Below are 15,191 nucleotides of genomic sequence, written 5' to 3'. Positions count from 1 at the left end.
ATAGATACATCCCTTTCTCAAGGAGGAATCGTCAACTAGAGTAGGTCTCTTTGTCATAGTTATTAGAACACCTTATGCTTTCCTTATGTAACTTCCTCTTACCAGAATGTAAGCTTTATGTGGGCAAAGGATTTGACCATTTGGTTACCACCTCATTCTAAGTTCCTACAATGGTGCTTTGTGCATATTAGCAACTCAGTTGTTACCTATTGCATGCATGTAGACCACACTTAATAATTCACTATATGTTCACCATGTGTTCCGTGTTTTGCAGGGAAGCAAAAGCCATGTCTGTGTGGCTTACTACAGTGTCCCTACTGTTTTGTCTACTGCTCTGCCCCCAGGAGGAGCTCCACAGTCATTGAAAGAATGACTGTAAATTTGCAAACAAAACCTCCAATAAGGGGCTAATATTTAAAAAATATAAAGAATTCATGTACCTCAAAAAAACAAAACAAAACAATAACAACAGAACAAACAACCCAATTTAAAAGTGGGAAGAGGACCTGACCAGGCATGTTTCCCCAAAATAATACAGATGGCCAACAGATGGCCAATTGTACATATGAAAAGATGTACAATTATAAGGGAAATGCAAACCACCCTGGCCGGTTGGCTCAGTGGTAGAGTGTTGGCCTGGCGTGCAGGAGTCCCTGGTTTGATTCCTGGCCAGGGCACACAGGAGAAGCGCCCATCTGCTTCTCCACCCTTCCCCCTCTCCTTCCTCTCTGTCTCTCTCTTCCCCTCCTGCAGCCAAGGCTCCATTGGAGCAAAGTTGGCCCGGGCGCTGAGGATGGCTTCATGGCCTCTGCCTCAGGCGCTAGAATGGCTCTGGTTGCAACAGAGCAACACCCCAGATGGGCGGAACATCGCCCCCTGGTGGGCGCATGCAGGAGTCTGTCTGACTGCCTCCCTGTTTCCAACTTCAGAAAAATACAAAAAAAATAAAATAAAATAAAATAAGGGAAATGCAAACCAAAACTGCAATACAGTAAGTACCACTTCATATCTGGTAGAATGGCTATTATCAATAGATAAGAGACAACAAATGTTGGAGAGCATGTGGATAAAAGGAGACCCTGTATACTGCTGGTGCACATGTAAATTGGGACAGCTACTATGGAGGTTCCTCAGAAAGTTAAGTATAGAGTTACCATATGACCCAGTAATCCCTCTCCTGGGTATCAACTCGAAAAATGTGAAAACAGTTATTTGTAAAGATGTATGTACCCCTATGTTCACTGCATCATTATTTTACAATAGCCAAGACATGGAAACAATCTAAGTGTCCTCTGATGAATGACACATATATACAATAGAATATTCCTCAGTCATAAAGGATGAAATATTACATTGCACGATGACATGGATGATCTTGAGAGCATCATGCTAAGCAAAATAAATCAGATGGAAAAGGACAAGAACCATATGATTTCACTTGTCTGTGATATAAAACAAAAAGCCACAAATGAACAAACAAAACAAACTCATAGGCACAAACAACAGTATAGTGGTTACCAGAGAGCCAGATGGGTGGGAGGAGAGTAAAAGGGGTAAAAAATATAGTAACAAAAGGAGACTAGAGTTTGGGTGGTGAGGATGCCATTCAATATACAGATGACATATAAAACTGTATACCTGAAACTCATGTAATGTTATTAACTGATGTTATCCTAATACAGTTAATTTAAAAGAAAAGAAGGAATAACTGAATTCAGCTGGGAGGGAGGAGAGCCTTTTCTTCTGCATGAGCCTAGAACTACATTTTCATTAGGTGCAGTTTGTCTGTCTTCTCTCTGTTTTGGGACTTTCTCTTCCTGCATTTCCAGTCTTGGTTTGTTGCTAAGTTTTCATCAGATAAGGTTGAGTTTATCTTCACTTAGGTATCAGTGCCTGCATTCAGCTAAGAACTCTATATTCAGCTATGAGCTCTATAAGACTAAAAATACTTGTGACTCAAGGGAAAATGCACCTTTAGTAGTGTAATTTAATCTGGAACAGGGTAGAGAGGCATTATATTTTCGGGACAAGGAATTTATCTGTTTTCTTTCAAGCAGCTGACTCCTCCAGTAACCTGCAAGGGCAAATCTGACTCAGCTAACATCTTCGTCCAACAATCATAGAGAAACAGAAGTGTGGGGCTGGAAGGGATGCTGAGAGATCACTGTTCCATCTGTCAGCCCTTGAGCAAGGAGACATCTAGGACTCAATTAAACTGTCCCCGAAAGATGCAACTAAACCACACCTTTTAGTCTCCAAAAGAGGAGAGTTGAAAGCATACTATTTTAACTAATATCCACATTTAACAAGATAGCAGACATTTGTCTTAACTTCTTATATTGCAATACAGTTTCATTTTTTTTTCTTTTTCCATCCATTCCTCAGTGAGTGATGGCTGGTTTCTTGCCTTTATGAGATAAGGCATGTTGGTATCTTTTCACTTTTCTTTATATGTTAGATTTTCTAATCCTTTAATCATCTTTGGGACATGCCAGATTTTTTTTTCTGACTGTGTTGGTTTTTATTTTCATATGACTAATTAAATTTTTTTTTCCATTGATGAGAAAGAGAAAGAGAGAGAGAGAAAGAGAGAGAGAGAGAGGAATGGGGGGAAGAGAAGCATCAACTTGTTTCATTTAGTTGTTCCATTTAGTTGTGTACTCATTGATTGCTTCTCATATGTGCTCTGACTGGGGGTTGAACTTGTGACCTATGTTGCTCCCAGTCAATAATTTATTCCCTGAACAACCCAGCCAGGGCCAAAAACATTTTTTTGATTACAGTTGACACTCAATATTATATTAGTTTCCAGTGTACAACATAGTGATTAGATACTCATATTCCTGGTGGAGTGATCATCCCAATAAGTCTGGTACCCATCTGACACCATGCATAGTTATTACAGTATTATTGACTATATTCCCTGTGCAGTACTTTATATCCCTGTGACATTTTTTTTTATAGCAACTGGCAATATGTACTTCTTAATCCCTTTCCCTTTTTATCCATCCAATCCCTCTCCCATCCGGCAACTGTCAGTTTATTCTACAAGCATCTTTTCGATATTAAGGTTTGCTGCCATCCCTGAATGCCGGGGGAGATGAGATAGTGCCGTGTATATAGGACAAAGAGCCACAGGAGCCTGACTTACTAGGAGTAACCACTCTGGAGATGAGTCTGGAAGTGTTGTTTTCTGGAGTACATGCTAAAATAAGAATCCTCACCCCCACAGAAAAGAGTAGCCTCTCCATTCCAAAGTTACATGAATTACCCGCCCTGCAACATGACCTGGGGAAGGCCTTCTGGAAACTAGCACGTCATTACAAAGTAGCTGGTCTAAAGGAAACCCACAAAAAAGAATTTGCAAAATCAGGGATGGTATTTTATAATAATAAAAAAGAAAAAAAAAAGAAGGAAAGTAAATTATGAAATTAGGAGAGCAAATTAAAATGAATTATCACCTTTTCCCTACTAATATTTTAGGCAAAGGCTGCCTGGATAAGTAACATGGATATTTCAGTCTGAGTGGCAGGCACATACATGCCTCTGTCTTGGGTCAGGACACAGTAATAGTCATGTGAGATTTGTAAAGTACCACCTGCCTTAATAGACATTTCTAATCTTTTCTATAACATCTTAAGATAGGAGTTAATTGTCAATTTATGAATGGGAAGACTCAGGTTCCTAAAGAGCAAGTCTCTTTTCTAAAGATGATCAGCTACAAAATGGTGACACAGGGTATACCTAACTCAGCTGCCCATAACTCGCTGACTGGGTAAGTGTCTCAGGATCTTCAGAGAATATTTCAGAAGAACAAGTAACTTCTAACTTCCTTCCTTAGTGTTTGAAGGGTCAGTTAATGGATTTCATACTCTGGTCTTTCCTGTCAGGGCTTATTTGCCCTATAAATCAATATGCAGGTATTTTAAAGTTCCAATCGGCCCACTGGGGGCAGGTTACCATCAGTCATTTCCATGTGGCATAAGCACATCTGGATGAAGCTGTAGTCTCTGGGTGACCCTGCATTATGATGACAACAAAGCATCACCAACGCTTGTCAGTCTAAGGCTGTTTGCCAGCTACCACAGGTCTCTGCTGCAAACAGCCATCCGTTCCAAGGAGAGGATGCTCCTTTGTGGAACTTTCTGGACTTGGAACCAGGGGTTGCTCCCATGCGTTCCTTTCCTGTGATTACCTATCACATACAGTCAGATCTGTTCAGAGGGGGAGACAGTTCAGTGTAATGGCGGAGAGTATGGATTTTGTAACCCAATGACCCTGAGCTGAATGCTTGCTCTGGCAGCATCGGCTCTGTGACATTAGGGGAGATTTTTAACATTTCTAAGACTCAGTTTCTTTATCTGTCCTATGAAGATAATTTAAAAACCTACCCACAGGCTCTTCTGTGGGATTAACTGGAATAATAGAAGTTAAACACATATCAGCATTTGGCACACAGTGAGAGTGAAACAAATACTAGCTGTTAATATTTTTGGAAAGCATATAAAAAGGAAAGCCGGAAGCAGTAAAGATAAAGTTATACTTTACGTGTTTCCGGTTAAGATGAAGAATACAGTAAACACCTACAGATGGCTTTAAGGAGGGTGGGGGAGCAATAACTGAACCATGGATACAAACATAGCTGGACTGTGTTCCAGCATAAGGCAATGAGCTGGATTAGAAGCCACTCCAATGTAGTGGTACATTCCCTGAACTCTCGGTCCCTATGATTAAATCCAGGGCCCTCCAATTAGCCTCTCTGTGATGTAGGGCAAGTTCCTTAACCTCTCTGGGCCTCAATATTTTTCATCTGTAAAATGAAGATGATAATTAAACATCTTGATTAATTTAATATTTGATGTTAGTCATTATTGTTGTGTTGTTATTATAGGATAACAGAGATTATAGAATGTGGTGATTAAGAATATAAATTCTAGAACCAGACAGGCGGAGTTGGAATCCCCGCTCTGCTACTTATCAACTCTGGGACTGGACAATTTACTTTCGCTCGCTGAACTTCCATTTACTCAGTTATAAAGTGGGGTTATGGGTAGTACATTTTCATAGATTTGTTAGACTTACATTAATTAATACATATAAATTGTTTAAAACCATAGCTGGTGACTAGGAGACATTCATTAAATAAATGTTTCAAAATTCAAAAATATATATTTTTTGCAATTTAAAAATAATCACAATTCAGTCTGGCTCTAATCTCATGGCTCTTCTGCTTCTTGTCCTGTGCTCATTTACTGGCCTGATCCAGCCTCCGTGAAGCGCCCACCTGTCTTTTACGCCCAAGGCTGATTATACATCGTGTTTAGGTGTCACGAGAAGGGTGATTAGTGTCCTCCAGCAGCTTCAGGGTGAGTCCCGTATGTGGATATGGAAAGATGTCTGAGACGTTCCTTCCACTTGGTAACAGATGGCCTGCCTCCCAGCTGCCCAAAGTAACACAGAAACATGGGAGAGGACAGTCCTGCTCTATATTTACTCTTATGTTTTTATTGGTTTGGAAAAGTCTTAGGCAGTAAGTTTTCTGAGTAAGAAAACTTGATATTAAGTATGTTGTCAACTAGTGCTGATTAAATTCACAATCATATTAATCAACATGTTAGCACACACACAATTTTAATGCACTGAAAAGTACCCACTCTTATTTACTCTTAAAATTGTCTTTTTGGTCTGAACCCATTTAACCTTCTTGAATCTTCTTTTGGAATCGCTGTCTATAAACTGTTGGGAGGCTTCTCTGACTGCCAAGTTTAGGTCGAGGACCTTTGTTATCTCCTTTCATAAAACCTTAGTTATATCTTACATGTATAGTTAATTGTCTTATTGCTTTCCTAGGGCTGCCATAACAAATTACAATAAACTAGATGGTTTAAAATGAGACAGAATTTTTTTGGTTTTAAGTTCTGGAGGCCTGAAGTTCAAACTTCAAGAGTTAGCAGGGCTGTACTGTGTCTGAAGGCTGTAGGGGAGGATCCTTCCTGGGTCTTCCAGCTTCTGGTTGCTTCAGGCACTCCTTGGCTGGTGGCCACATCACTCTAACCTCTGCCTTTGTCTTTCCATGAGCTTTTCCTGTTTATCTGTGTCTTCTTTTCTTGTCTATTCTATGGATACTTATCATTGGGTTTAGGGCCCATCTGGGTAATACAGAATGATCTCAGCTTGAAATCCTAAAGTACATTTGAAAATACTTTTTCTAAATTAGGTCTCATTCATAGGTTCCAAGACTTAGGGCATAAACATACATTTTTTGGAGACCACCATTAAACTCATTAATATTACCATATATATTTTTTAGCAAGAGAGAGAGAAACAGAGAGAGAGAGAGAGAGAGAGAGAGAGAGAGACCAAAAGAGGGACAGATAGTCAGGAAGGGAGAGAGGTGAGAAGCATCAATTCTTTGTGTGGCACCTTAGTTGTTCATTGATTGCTTTCTCATATGTGCCTTGACCAGGGGGCTCCAGCCAAGCCAGTGATCCCTTGCTCAAGCCAGCGACCTTGGGCTTCAAGCCAGTGACCTTTGGGCTCAAACCAGCGACCATGGGGTCATGTCTATGATCCCATGCTCAAGCCAATGATTCCTGCTTTCAAGCTGGTGAGTCTGTACTCAAGCCAGATGAGCCCATGCTCAAGCCAGCGACCTTGGAGTTTCAAACCTAGGCCAACGCTCTATCCACCGCACTACTGCCTGGTAAGGCTAATATCGTTATATTAATAATTGTTTTCCCCATTATCTCTACAACAGAAGAAACTAGAATTCTTCCCCCCACCCTCATCTACTTTATGTTACCAGTTCTTAGAACATGCATGGTACATGCTGGGCACTAAATATTTTATAGAAGGGACACATGAAACAGCACAGTTATCTCTTTCCACTTTCTTCAAATAAGTATCCTCTCTAAGATTGCTGCAGAGCATTTCTAGGTTCCTAATTCTAGCTTATCTTACCAAGAAATTGCTAAGGTAGTTCACTAACATTTTATCCACTCATCCCACTTCTCAACTCACAAGTTCTTAATTTTGAATTTATTACATTTAAGTATAATCCTGCTTCTCAGGTCACAGGTTCTGCATCCTCTTCTGATGACTGTAGTGGTCACCTTAGCTACACAGGTAAAGAAATGCTTATTTTTCACTGTAGTTTGTCCTTGCTCTACTTCTTATGACTTGTCAACATTTCAAATAATCAGTGGGCTGCTGGAAGGGAAACTTAGCCAGAGAACACGGTCTCCTATAAACCAAAGGCATTTGATAAGCTGTTAAATTCCTGGGGCCAGTTTCCCCTAGCCCTGTCTTCTCTTTCCAAGGAGCATTTTGTAAGTTAACACTTCCCTAAAGCTCAGCCCCAACAGAGTCAATAAAAGGCTCCAGAAATTTAGGCAATTTAATTTCCCATTGTTTCACCATTAAAAAAAATGAAAATATATTAACTAACAACTAAGTAGTGATTAAAATAAGTTAATAACTATTTAGCCATTAAAATAATAAAAAATAGTGGAGGCCCCATATCAGAATAAAATTAAATCAGTCCAAATAAAAGCATTGCTTATACATTTTAATATAATAGCAATTAATGCTACCAACCTGAGTATAGTCATCAGAAAAATGTTATTTCTACAACATGAGGTAAAGGAAAGCCCTGGAAAAGATTTGCTTTGGTGCCCAAGTTTTTCCTCTAATTCTCTTTAAGGCTGATTGTAATAATTGGATAGTCAGTCTCATTTATCAAAACAAAGCAAACATATTGGAAAAGGGAAAAGTCTTAACATCTTCCTACACTAATAATAAGTACATTTACCAATTTGGAAGGATTATTGAAGCCTATTAGTGACAGGCTCAGAACATATAGATTGTTTAAAAAAAGTTTGGTTTATTAGATTGGTGCAACAATGGGTAATCTCAGTTTGAGGGTGTAAGAAAGAACCTGTGTGATTAGGGTTCATGCTAGGTGATTTTGTGAAGGAGTTAAGGGAGTGGGAGTGAATGCTATCCTAAAAAGGGGCAATTCTGTCATTGGCTAGCTTAATAATTTTATCCAAAAATTGGGGGAAATAACTTGGGGCTATAGCTATAATCGGTAAAGAAGCCACTGTCACTTATATCAACCAAAAAAGGGGGTGTTTGGTCATTCTTCTGGTTTGGACAATGTCCTTTTCTGGTCTGTGTTTAGCTATGATCACTGCGGTCTTACTTTTTCATTTTATTTCATGACGGACACAGCATGTTCTTGTCTAAAGTTGGCACTCTGTGAAATGGCTTGTATTCACCAGGACAACACCAAGTCTAGTAGTTAGTGTGAGTCAGGTCTGGGTGGCAAGGAGCTGCTTTTCCCCTTTTCAGGGTAAACACTGTTCAACCTAGGTCATGTGGTAACTAATGGTATGCTACATGAAGGCTGGGAACTCTCAGCATTATTGGTCAGGGTGACTCAGAGGTGATTTGGTGGCTAGGCAGTTTGGGGTTATGGGATGAGGCATGCAGAGCTGTGCTGGTCCACCCAGGAGAAACTGGGAAGTCCAGGACATCTACCTCTGCCACCCTGCATCTGTCTGTAGCACCTACCACCACCTCTTTCATATAAAAGAGTCAATACTACCTTAATTCTCGCCCTCTAGAGGAAACTTTGAAGACTTATAAAACTAAGGAAAGGTTCCTGGCTCCTATGCCAGAGGCGCTGAAACTCAGCAGCCATGCAGGAAACTTATTAGATTAGAAAAGTAATATTTCACTATATTTTGCTAGCTTAAAATAATTCTATACCAGAGAATTGAGTTAGCATTTTTAGCCTTCAGCTTTGCAGAATGGTTAGAAATAATCAGAAATCACCTGCTGTAACACCTGGCTATTCATTAGGAAGTATATTTGAAGGCAAGAGCCCCTGGGCTGCATCCCATAAAGTAATAAGAGATTTCCCTCCATGCTCTTTGGATGGTTTATGGTTTTAACATTGATGGCTTCTCCATGATATTTGATTGCTACATTCAGAAGTATTTCATTTGGTATTTTAACAACAGCATGCTAATGCATTTACATTATAAAATTCTGGCTCTTTTCTGAGGTTGATACTCAATGAAAAGCACTTCAGATTTTGTTATTCATTTTCTCTGCAGAAGCTGGCTCAAGAACTTGACTATGTATTATCCAAAGAAATCAAACGAAATGTCTTTGGTATAGTGAAAAAAATCCACAACTTAGGATATAAAAGAAACGGCTTCTTTCTGGTTATTTCTAAATTTTGATGTCACATTTCAGAGCCTTAATTTTCTTAATTACAATAAGTATTTAAACTACATGATTTCTAAATACCCCTTAAACTACAATTCTGTGAAACTCAAAGTCTCTTTCTGAGTTTAGAAGCTTACATTTCCCTAAGAAAACCTTTGTCAAATTTACCCATATTTTCTTCTTACCCTGAAAGTAGAAAACAGACCCTCTCAACAATTTAGTACTAGAATCACCTTTCACACACTTATATAGATCAGTGTTGAATATAAAAGCAAAATAATGGCTCACTTTTTATGTATTTTCAGACCCTTTGCTGAAAACATTTTTCCAAAACAGCTGAGAAGATGAAATGGAAATTAGCACATTATTTTCCTCCACATTAATTGCCACCTGATGGTAAAGACCAGTGATGAATCCTTCAACTGGAGGGCTAGATCATCAACCTTTGACCAGTCTGCAGGCTCTGGAGGTTGTTCTGCCTCTCAGTTGTTTGTTAGAACAGGCTGATTTCCAACAGACAAAGCTACAGTAACCGCCCTGCACCTATTTGTTGTTTACTGAGCACTGACTGAGCCTCAGCCATTGAGCTGCAGGCTGAGGATGCAATGATTAGTATGACACAGCTTTCCTCTCAAGGACTAAGCAGACATTACATGCTTAGCGAGAGACACCTGCGGACTGTTCTATTACATTTTGGGAGGTAGTTTGAGGCACCTTCCCAGGAGAGGTGTTGCTTGTGCATAACATTGGATGATGAGCCTGGCAAAGGTGAAGGCAAGAGGCATCAGTCAGAGGCTCTCATGCAAGGTGGGTTGGATCAGGGAGAGAAGAGAAAGGAGAGAGAAGGACAATGTTGAAGTCTACATGAGCCCTGTAATCCTGGAATATGATGGTTACACTGCTCCTCTGTGTTCTAGATATGGCTTCCTGCAAGGAACCACCCTCTCCAGAATGACTTAAGACTCATGGATTCCACCCCTGTTTATCTATGGCAAGCCCATACATAGTCCCTCATATTTCATTTTTTGCCTCATAAATAATTAGCTGACCCATTCATCCCCCTGAACAATCTGGACAAAATACCTGCAACCTTGACTTAACCATGTGTTAAGCTCTCTTTCTTCCAGGCCCTGAGCTTTTACCCAGCCTCAGCCTGAGACAAAATACAGCCTTCCCGTAATAGCTGCTCCTGAGCATCAACCGATCTCATGTGAACATTCATCTATGGTTTGATCAAGCCACCTTCCCCTGTTCATCCCATTTTCCCATACCTTCTTGTCTGTAGTCTTGTTCATTCTTCTCCAAAAAAGCCATTTTGAGATTGACGGATCTTTAGGTTGGCCTGTTCTTTCTATTGCAGTATTTCATTTCTCATATTTGCAATAATCCTTTTGAATAAAGTTTCTGCTTATGTAATGCAAATTTATTTTTTATTTGACAGCACGCTCATGGTTTATTTCAAGAATTAAGAGTACAGAAGAAGTACTTTTAACCAACTTCCTTGTAATGGATCCTGATTTAACTAATAATGATCTGTATTGACAGGACATCTTGTTATAAGATGCAAAATAAAGACATTGCCATCCCACCGCCTCCACACAATCACTTCAGAATAACAAGGAGCACTTGAAAGAAAAATGCTAATCTTACTTTGATGGAACTAGCTGCATACCTGAGCAATAAAGAATAAAGACTGAAAGCAAACAGAGAAATGATAAATATCTAATCAGAAAAATTTCAGATTTAACCAGCAAGGGACATGGTGTGGGATATCACTGAAACGCAAGTTCATCAGCTCCACAGAAGCCCAGACAGGCTCAGGGACTGGTGTTGCTGTGGAGAATGAAAAGTGGGAATGAAGGATGGTGACAGGAAAACAAAGAGACCTTATGAAAATCTGAGTAAGGACTCTAAATTCTCAGAGCACCAGCACCACTCTCAGTCCGTGGGCCCTCCCAGGTGTTCTCTGGGGAAAGTGAAACAGAGGAGCTTTGAAGTCACAATACAACACATACAAGAGGCTGGGGGCAGTATGTTGGCAGATTAAGCAAAAATCTATACACCATCTGGCTGCTTTTAAAAAAATACTGATAAAATATTCAGTTTGCTAGGAACATACAAATACTATTAATCTGAATGCATCCAAAAACTACACGGAAAAATTTGACAATATCATAACGATTATAAATTATAAATTCTTAGTTATATCTCAGTAAATGAAAGATCAGACTTCCCTCCCAAGCACACACATAATTTTTTTGAAAATTGACTCGATATCAGGCTACAAAACAAGTCTCAACAAATGTCAGAAAATGGATGTTAGACACGTGTTCTCTGACTAGAGTAATTAAATTTAGAAATCAGTGACAGGACCTATATACATTTAGAAATTTAAAAACACACTTTAACTTGTAAGTTAAAAAAGACACAGGTGGCCTAGTGGATAAAGTGTCACACCAGCACATGGAGGTTTGATCCCTGGTCAGGACACATACGAGGAGCACTCAAGGAGTGCACAATTAAGTGGAACAACTAAGTGAAACAGCAAGCTGATGCTTCTCTTTCTCTCTCTCTCCCTCCCCCACCCTCAAATCAATGGGGAAAAACAGACAGATGAAATTAGAACCATCAAAACTAAATACAACATATCTAAGGGAGAAATTTATGACCCTAAACACTTACGTTACAAAAGGATAAAGATAAGCCTGACCAGGCGGTGGCACAGTGGAGAGAGCATTGGACTGGGAAGTGGAGGACCCAGGTTTGAAACCCCAAGGTTGCCAGCTTGAGTGCAGGCTCACCAGCTTGAGCCCAAGGTTGCTGGCTTGAGCAAGGGGTCACTCAGTCTGCTGTAGTCCCTCTGGTCAAGGCACATATGAGAAAGCAATCAATTAACAACTAAGGTGCCACACGAAGAATTGATGCTTCTCATCTCTCTCCCTTCCTGTCTGTCTGTCCCTATCTGTCTCTCTCTCTGTCTCTTGTCACACACACACACACACACACACACACACACACACAAAAGAATAAAGTTGAAGAATTGATGAGTCATATGTCTAAATCAAGAAGTTAGAAAAAGAACAACAGTATACTGCAAAAAGGTAGAATATGGGGCATGATGTAGCTAAGAGGATAATCTGAAATGAAAAGCAAGGGTAATAGGATCAACAAAACACAAAAGTTGGTCTTTGAAACATTTTAAATGGAAAAATTGTTAGCAAATCTGCTTACAAAGGAATGAAGACAACCAATATTAGCAATGAGAATGATATAAATTCAGATTTATCAAATTAACAGGAAATAGGTACTATAAATGATCTTAAGCAACAACACATTTGAAAACAAATAAAAAATTTGATAGGAAAACACAATTTACCAAATTATAACTTAAAATTAGCTTAAGGTTAAATAAAAACCTAAATAGACTTATTATCAATTAACAAAATTGAATTAGTAGTTAAAAAATTTATATCCTTCCCAACCCCTGCATGCCTCAAACCATATAAAACAAGACAAAAAACAGCAGGCCCAGGAAGTTCTAACACAAATGCAAAACATAATATTATCCCAATCTTATTTAATTCTTCCAGAGTTTAGAGAAAGAATTCTTCCAATCACTTCAAGAGACTAGTATAATTTTGATAAGAAAATATAGGCAAGGATATCATGAGCAAAGTCACTATAAGCCAATCTTACTTATAAACACAGCTGTCAATCTTAAAAATATATATTAGGGCCCTGACTATTTGGTTCAGTGGTAGAGCGTTGGCCTGGCATGTGGAAGTCCCGGGTTCAATTCCTGGTCAGGGCCCACAGGAGAAGCACCCATCTGCTTCTCTGCCCCTCCCCCTCTTGCTTCTCTCTCTCTAGCTCTCTCCTCCTCCTGCAGCCATGGCTTGATTGGAGGGAGTTGGCCTCTGGCACTGAGGATGGCTCCATGGCTTCCACCTCAGATGCTAAGAAGAGCTCAGTTGCTGAGTAATGGAGCAATGCCCCAGATGGGCAGAGCATTGCTCCCTAGAGGGCCTACTGGGTGAATTATGGTAAGGGTGCACTCAGGAGTCTGTCTCTGCCTCCCTTCCTCTCACTGAATAATAAAAAAAAATGTATATTAACAAACTAAATATAAACAATTACTAAAATCATGACTGAATGCAGTTGCAGTTTAACATTAAAAAAACTAAGGTATTTCATATTAATAGTAATGTATTAAAGAAATATGTCCAATCAATACACTCAGACAAATAACTTTTCAAACATTTACATCTATTTAATTATAAAATATCTGTAGAAATTAATAATAAAGTATATTTCCTTAACCAATTAAAAGGTATCTACCAAAAATCTTCTGCAAACATTTATATGCAGTGCTGGTGTTATAAGCATTTATTTTAAAGTCAGACACAAAATAAATGTGCTGTTATACCAATCCCACAGACTCATACTAAGAGTCATTGCTAGAGTGCAGGAATAAATTTTAAAAAGGCTAAGAATCAAAAGAGAAGAAACAAAACTGTCACTCATAGAACACAATCTACAGAGAAGCCAAGAGAACCACTTCAAGTAAACCATGAAATTCAAAGGTTAGCAGCATTTAGGGATATAATAGCAATGTAGTAAATATTTACACACATCAATTTCAATGTGTATTTATTGACATTGAAATGTCTTCACCAAAATAACATTAGGAGAAAAAGGCGGGTTATAGAACAGCAGGAACAGTGACATCACCAAAATGGTAACATAGCAGACCTCAGCCTTTGTTCTCCAACAGAGGTCAATGATGAGCCACCCATGAACAAAAACAGCTGTGAGGAATGCTGGTTTCACTTGAGAAAGTTCAGCACACAGTGGAACAGAAACCATGAGAGTAACCACGCAGTAAGGAAAGGGAGGCGGCTGCATGTTGCCAGCATCATCTCATCCATTGCTCAGCACCAGGAGCTCCCCTCGCGGGAAAGGGAGAGCTGGGTGCGCCACCAGTGTCTCCAGTTTTTAGGGGCACCACATGAAGATCCTGCTTCAGTTTCATCCATTCCAACCAACACAGCTGAAATGCACAGGGGTGGTATGAACAAGGAAGAAAAGCAGAGGCTGCCGATAGCAGCCATGAGGCGGGAGCAATCATGGCTCACAGTGACCTGCTCTGCGGGTGACCCAGCTGTTTGCACCACTGGGGAAGGAACCAACTGCTGGCACAGCAGCCACATACCTCCCTCATGCAGATTTCACCAGCGTTTGCCCCACAGTTCACATTTGTTGATGACATCTGCCTGAGTCCCTCTCCCTCCCTTCCCCTCCCCCTCCACTAGAGCTGTGGTCACAGGCAGCTCAGGCCTCTGTGGCTGTGTGAGTGCAAGATGCCAGCCTAGACCCCTCTGACTGACCCACACTGCTGTGTATGTGCTTCTGGCTGCACCCCTAGCTGCATGCCACTGGACTGATACCTGTCGCCAGCCTCTCCTGCAGTGTGAACACTTTGGGGGAGAGTGTGTACCCATGGGTGAGCATGCTGACAGCTAGGACCCTTGCAGCTGCTTGTGACTGGGATCAGGCCCTTTCCTCTGTCATTGGTCAGCACTATCATACTCACCTGTAGTTAGCCTTTCTAACTGCACACCTTGGCCCAATTCCTGTCACCTGCCTCTACTGTAGTGTATATGTCCGGAGGAAGATTGAGCCATCATGGGAGAGCATGCTAACAGCCAGGGTCCCTATAGCTCTCAGAGAGCCTGTAGTTGGCCCCAGCTCTTGCTGTGTGCCCTGGCCATTAATACTGTGAGCATATCCACATCCAGCCCCTGCCACTGCACAGGCATCTGCACTTGGCCACTGCAGACAAGTGTGTGCATCCTACCAGCTCTGGCCATTGAACCTGGAGGTACCGCTCAGAACTCCAGCAGCTCTTGTAGCCACTGTGGTTACCTCCCATTTCTCATCAAGGACCACAGTTT

General features: G+C 40.3%; 1 protein-coding gene across 1 annotated transcript in view; it reads right to left on the bottom strand.

The window, feature by feature from the left end:
* The window catches only part of CPA6 (carboxypeptidase A6), a 317,698-nt gene that overhangs the window by 105,197 nt on the left and 197,310 nt on the right, over positions 1 to 15,191 (bottom strand). The window lies entirely within an intron of this gene.

Source organism: Saccopteryx leptura, chromosome 3 (assembly GCF_036850995.1).
Source record: "Saccopteryx leptura isolate mSacLep1 chromosome 3, mSacLep1_pri_phased_curated, whole genome shotgun sequence".
Taxonomy (NCBI): domain Eukaryota; kingdom Metazoa; phylum Chordata; class Mammalia; order Chiroptera; family Emballonuridae; genus Saccopteryx; species Saccopteryx leptura.
Note: the sequence above shows the minus strand (reverse complement) of the source record. Positions and strands in the feature narration are given on the sequence as shown.